The sequence below is a fragment of the Lolium perenne genome, chromosome 7, assembly GCF_019359855.2.
Source record: "Lolium perenne isolate Kyuss_39 chromosome 7, Kyuss_2.0, whole genome shotgun sequence".
In the NCBI taxonomy this organism is placed as follows: domain Eukaryota; kingdom Viridiplantae; phylum Streptophyta; class Magnoliopsida; order Poales; family Poaceae; genus Lolium; species Lolium perenne.
Genome location: NC_067250.2, coordinates 115,309,676 through 115,315,730, shown reverse-complemented (window position 1 = coordinate 115,315,730; position 6,055 = coordinate 115,309,676).

Below are 6,055 nucleotides of genomic sequence, written 5' to 3'. Positions count from 1 at the left end.
TTACAAGAGCCCGTGCAAAACTACTCAAACAACAGGTGAATTTGTTCCTAAGTGATACTTTGATCGATGAGAACTTTATACTGCCTAAGTCCTATTACTTATGTATGATCAGGTATGAAGAGGGAGCAAGCATCGCACGAGGAGAAGAGGAGCAACTGGATGTGAAGCTGGACATGGAGCTGGACATGAAGCTCGACATGAAGCTGGACATGAAGACATCCCATGGAAGCGTGAGGGAGGAGAGGGAGGCATGCGTGAGGGAAGAAGAAGAAGTCCAGGCTGGCGCCAGGGCCGGTCTGACCGGCCGCCACGCCGGCGCGCCCGGTCACCAGCCCGGTCCAACCGGGCGGCACGCCGGGTCAGCCCGGCGCCAACCGGATCGTCAACTGATGCCATCGGGGCGGGTGTACTGAGCCACCCGACCCACACCCGGCCACCACCCGGTCCAAATCGGATTGGCCAGTCCCAGGCCCGGTCGACCGGTCCCCAGACCGACCGAGTCCGAGTCTGTCTCGACCAGATCCAATCTGGGTTGGTTTTCTATGTATCTTTTTGACTCCTGGTCGTCCTGAACCCCTATATAAGTGCCCAGGATGCCCCCAAATTAGGTTTAGACCACGTTTAAGATAAACCCTAGTTCATAGTTTATTGCTTTGCAACTCTATCGAATTCCTACACCATATTGCATTGATTTCGTGTATACCCTGAAAGTATTGTGTGATCTACTGTCCCATTGTGAATTAGACGGTTGTAACTTACCACTTCCTGGTTGGCGGCTACGTGCGCAAGTGTGTGGAGTTGCGAATATCTTTCAGGGTTGAGAGTTGTTGCATTGGCGATAGGGACCAATCGAGAGAATTCGTTGCATCATACAAGTTATCATCCACTTCATCATCGTGTTATCTCCGCTGTGTTCATCGCGTGATCATCATCACCACCGTGCTTACTGAGAAGATCGGGCAACCCCTTATCAACAGGGGACGGGGCTCGCCGGACACAATGAAAAGCGAGGTGAGGCATTACAGGCCCGATGTGTCAGCAGCTCAGGAAAAATTCGTCCCCCTCTCCCGCCAAATCGCGCCTCTCCCGCCACATTGAGCCTCTCCCGCCGCGCATTTCTACCCTCCTAACATATTTTACCTCCTATCCCGCCGATTCATTTCTCCCTCCCAATGTCGCTACTATGTTCTTCCCGCTGCCGCTACCCTCTCCCCATCCATGGCGCCGCCGACAACCCTCAAAAAAATGGCCAAGAAAGCAGCCAAGAAGCCACCGGGCAATGAGACGAAAGGGGCGAAGGCGCCCTTCACGAAGCCGCCGAAGGCGCCGGCTCCGAAGAAGAATCCGGAAGGCTGGACCGAAGATCATTGGCATCAAGACTATCTGCGCCGGAAGATGTCGACGGCGCAGCGGAAGGGACGGAGGGTGGCGCAGCTGGATAAGAAGGCGTTGGCGGAGCGTGCGCATCAGCACGCGCTGGCTGGGTGTATCGCTTGCACCAACGTGAGCCTATGGAGTATGTCGACGCATGTGTACATTCCGGGATCCTCGACGGAGCACAACTTCTTCAAAGGCCAGATCCTCGATGACATCGAAGCCAAGATGGCGGTGGACGGGGCGGCAGCAGCAACCCCAACCCCGGAGCAAGCCTCTGCCTCGGCGTTAGTGACGGAGCATGCACACCGGGTAGATAATGACAAGTTCGTTGTGATCGACGAGCCTACGTCGACTCAGGATGCGCTGTTGGCATCGCCGTCGCCTAACCCCTTCCCCTTCTTCTAATTTTTACGCTGGCTTGTAATATGATCGCGCGCCCGGTACTTTGATCGCAGCTACTCTGATCGCGACGACTTCAGCGGGAACGATATCTTTTGAATTCAAACTATTTGAATTTTTGTTTGGGGACGTCGTTTTGGGGACGCGGCTGGGAAGCGACGTCCCCCAAACGTGTCATGAACGAAACACGTGCCCCAAACGCTCGATCCGACGCTCTTTGGAGGATGTTTTGGGGGACGCGGCTGGAGATGCTCTGATAGAACACTCTTGGAAATAGTTGGAGGTTTAGTCCTTGCATAGAGGTTCCAACCTAACTTCACTCTAAAGTGTCGGATTATCTAGAATACCTCCAAAGGTGAGGAAAGAAAATAATCGATAGGTCTGGCCGTCTGGGTGTGTAGCAAGCTCAGCACTAGAAATAAAAATAGAGACTTTGTTTAAAAAAATACTTGTGAATATCTTAATGTGACTAGTGACATAGGCATCCCGAATGGACCTGCCGAATAAGGTACCCAAGGATATATGAAGGCCCACGGCGTGAAGCTTTTAAGGCCCGGAAGCCCAATAAACATCGATATCGAAGAAAGAGTCAGATTAGGAAATAAGAGTCATGTAATTGTATGGGAAGAACTCGAATAGTCTCGTTTGTAACTTGTACGACACGAAAGCCTACGCTCCACCTCCTATATAAAGGGGAGCCGAGGGAGAAATAAAGGATCGAATCTATTGTCAACACACACCCTAGTTTTTCATAGTCGAGCACCTTTTCGGCTGAACCTTCGAGATCTACTTGCCCTCTACTTTCCGCGAAACCATAAGTCTACAATCTGTAGGCATTGACAAGTTAAACCCTTGTTAATTGGCGCCGTCTGTGGGGATTGGAGGCGACAAGGAGCTGATCTTGATGGCATCGTCAACATCATCGATAGCAAGCAACACAATGGACGGAGGTAAACAGGTCCAACCTGATCTCGTCGATTTTGTTCCTCACCCTCCCACTCGTTTGCATGCATATGCCGATCTAGAGGAGTCGACGGAGATGATGTTCGGGAGTTTCCACTTCCTCATCGGGAAAGAAGGATCGCACCGTTTTGCGGCACCGATTTTTTTGGGACCGTCAGCGCCCATTCCGATTTTTCGGGATCATCAACATCAATCATCGAGTCAGGTGATGAGGAGGTTTCACCACCAAGCTTCACCAAGCCCGCTTCTGGCGAGGAATTAGCCGATCAATTCGGCGACATGACTTTCGGGTCGATCACAGATTCCGATCTGGATAGCGACTCGGAAAGCATCGAGAACACCAACTTCGACTTCATCGACAAGTCCACTACCATTGGGAGGGTCTTCACCGATCGTTATGATGGTTTCACCGATTCCGAGGATGATGACAGCTTCATGACAACATATCACCAGATCTGCATAATCACAGGAGTGAGTCATGACGCTGACGAAGCATCTGAGGCTTTCGATGATTTGGGAAATCCATACATCGATCCCGCGGATCTTACATGAGGAATAGGAAACAAGTACATCGGGGCCACGCCGCGAAAAAAGTACAATTGTTGCAAGAAGCTTGGGACAGATCTCAAAGAGCAATGAACGGTACAGAGCCGATGACTACCGCGGCCACACCGGAGGCACTGCAAGCATATCAATACAAACTCGCTCGCGCTGGACGAGAGTTGGAGAAACAAAGGGTGATACTCGATGAAAGAAGAGCCGCAGCGTCTACTTCAAGTGCGCGCATAGCTAACCTAAGTCGACAATCAAGAACTACGGGAGACAGTCACAGAGACAACCACGCAAGAGTAAGATCCAGGCTAGCAAACGTGCCCGAGAGCGAACGACAAAACTTAATCCAAAATCTCGACATGGCCTTTATGTCGACAGACACACGAGGGCACATTGTCCCAAAAACTCCGGAAGCGGGGTATATGGCGACACATTCCTTCATAATGGTATCTAAACCACCTCCGGGAGACCCCATAGAAGCATTGTATCAGATGGCCATAGCTGGAGTTGGAGTCATGGGAACAGCAATAGTAGGCACAAGTGCACCACAACCCGAAGGTGCTCCCCGAAGAAGCAGTCCAAGACAAAATAGTCCTCGACCTACTGCGGTGGCAGCACGAGACCCTCCACGAGAAGGCGATGCAAGAAACACGGTGACTCAGGCTCGAGTCGATAGAGCAGAAAATAGATCAAGGCGATATTTGCCAGAAGTCTACGATGAAGACATGTGTGGACTCCTTTTCTTTACTCGACGGGTTCGCAAAACTCGAGTTCCCTCTAGTTTTAAGTTACCTGATAACTATAAAAAGTTCGACGGATTGCAAGATCCAGAGGACTGGTTAGTCGACTACCTGGAAATAGTGAAATTGATGGGAGGAACCAGAGCAACAGCCATGCAAAGCATCCAAGTTCACATAAGTGGAGCCGCAAGATCTTGGATGAAGAAGTTACCAGGAGGATCCATCGACAGCTGAGAGAGTTTTGAAGACTTATTCGTGAAAAACTTCCGTTCCACGTGCAAGAAACCTGCATCAATAGAGCAGCTAAAGGCCTGCAAGTAGAAGTGTGATGAATCAATGAGGATGTATATCCAGCGGTGGAGCATCATAAAAAATTCGCAGAAAACGTATCCGACGAAAGAGCAATTGACGCATTTGTTGCGGGGATCCGAAGAAGAGACTTAATCGAGGATTTTGGTAGATCCAATCCGAGAACAATAGCAGAGCTCATGGAGATAGCAAATTGCTGGGCAGATGTCGAAGATGTTGTTCAAAACAAACGACAGAGGTCCCCCGAGGAGGATCGCAATAGAAACAACAGTCAAAATAGGCGACGATACCGCCAATTCTCATATTACGACGGCCCTGGCCAACTGGCGGCTGGCTTCCGAGGAAACAGTAGAGGAAATCATCGAGATGATTATCAGAGAGGCAAAGAGCAGCGTAATGATCATAGAGATGTGCCAAGCTCCAGCAGACAAAATAATCGACCAAGGTTTCCGAGGCCATACAACATATCACCTGAAGATCTTCTGAACGGGCCATGCCAGATGCATTTTACCTCGACAGTGAAGGGAAAAGACAGTCAGGCCATCTTCAGAAGGACTGCCGAACCTTCCAGGCTTTACATAGGTATGTGGAGCACACCAACGCACAAGCAGCCAACAGGGGGCATGTACAGGGGCCAAGGAGTGAAATCCACCTGCCGCCACCACCAGCAATTACCAGCGCAAATCAACATCATCTGCAACTGGCGGCACCTCCACGCATTAATGGCGAGTTCATTGACACAACGGGAGCAGTGTCGATGATCCAGAAAGGCAGACCCTCGAATAGGGCTCAGAAGATAATCTCGCGACCGGTGTACATGGCGGAAAAGTCGCCTCCACCAACCATTGAGTATCTCAATTGGCTGGGACAAGCGATAGGATTCACCCAGAAGGATCATCCACCGCAAGTTCCTCGACCAGGGCAGTCAGCCATGATTCTACCAGCATTAATCGTGGGATTCGAGGTCTCCCGCATATTCATAGATGGAGGCAGCAGTCTAAACCTCATATACGCGGATACACTGCGGAAGATGAACATTTCCTTGGCGAACTTGACACCAACGGACACGCGTTTCCATGGTATGACACCTGAGAAGCCAAGTTACCCCCTGGGAAAAATCTTGCTAGATGTACAATTCGGGACAAGAGAGAACTTCGGGAAAGAGAGGATAGAATTTGAAGTTATCGACTTTTTGTCGCAGTATCATGCGCTACTTGGAAGACCCGCATATGCCAGATTCATGGATGTGTCGCACTACACATATTTGTTGTGGAGAATCCCTAGACCCAACGGCCCAATAACAGTCAAAGGAAGTTTCGCCATGGCGGATAAATGTGACAAGGATTTCCATAAGCTGTCTGAAACCTTCGGGATGCAAGCAGAGTATGACGCATCTAGGATAACAACCAACTATGACGTGCTACCTGATGGAGGAAGGCCACTAAAGGAGCAAACCTTCGACACCTCCAAAAACTCCAAGGAAGTACAGATCCACCCGACAGATCCCAAGAAGACGACAGCTATCGCAACAAACATGGATACTGCATGGGAAGGCACGCTCGTCGAGTTCCTCCGTGAGCGCTAGAAAATTTTCGCATGGTGTCCAGCAGACATGCCAGGAGTACCTAGGGAACTTGCCGAGCAACCTCTCAATCTAGATCCAAGAGCTAGACCAATTCGACAACCTTTGTGGCGTTTCTCCGAGCCAAACCGCA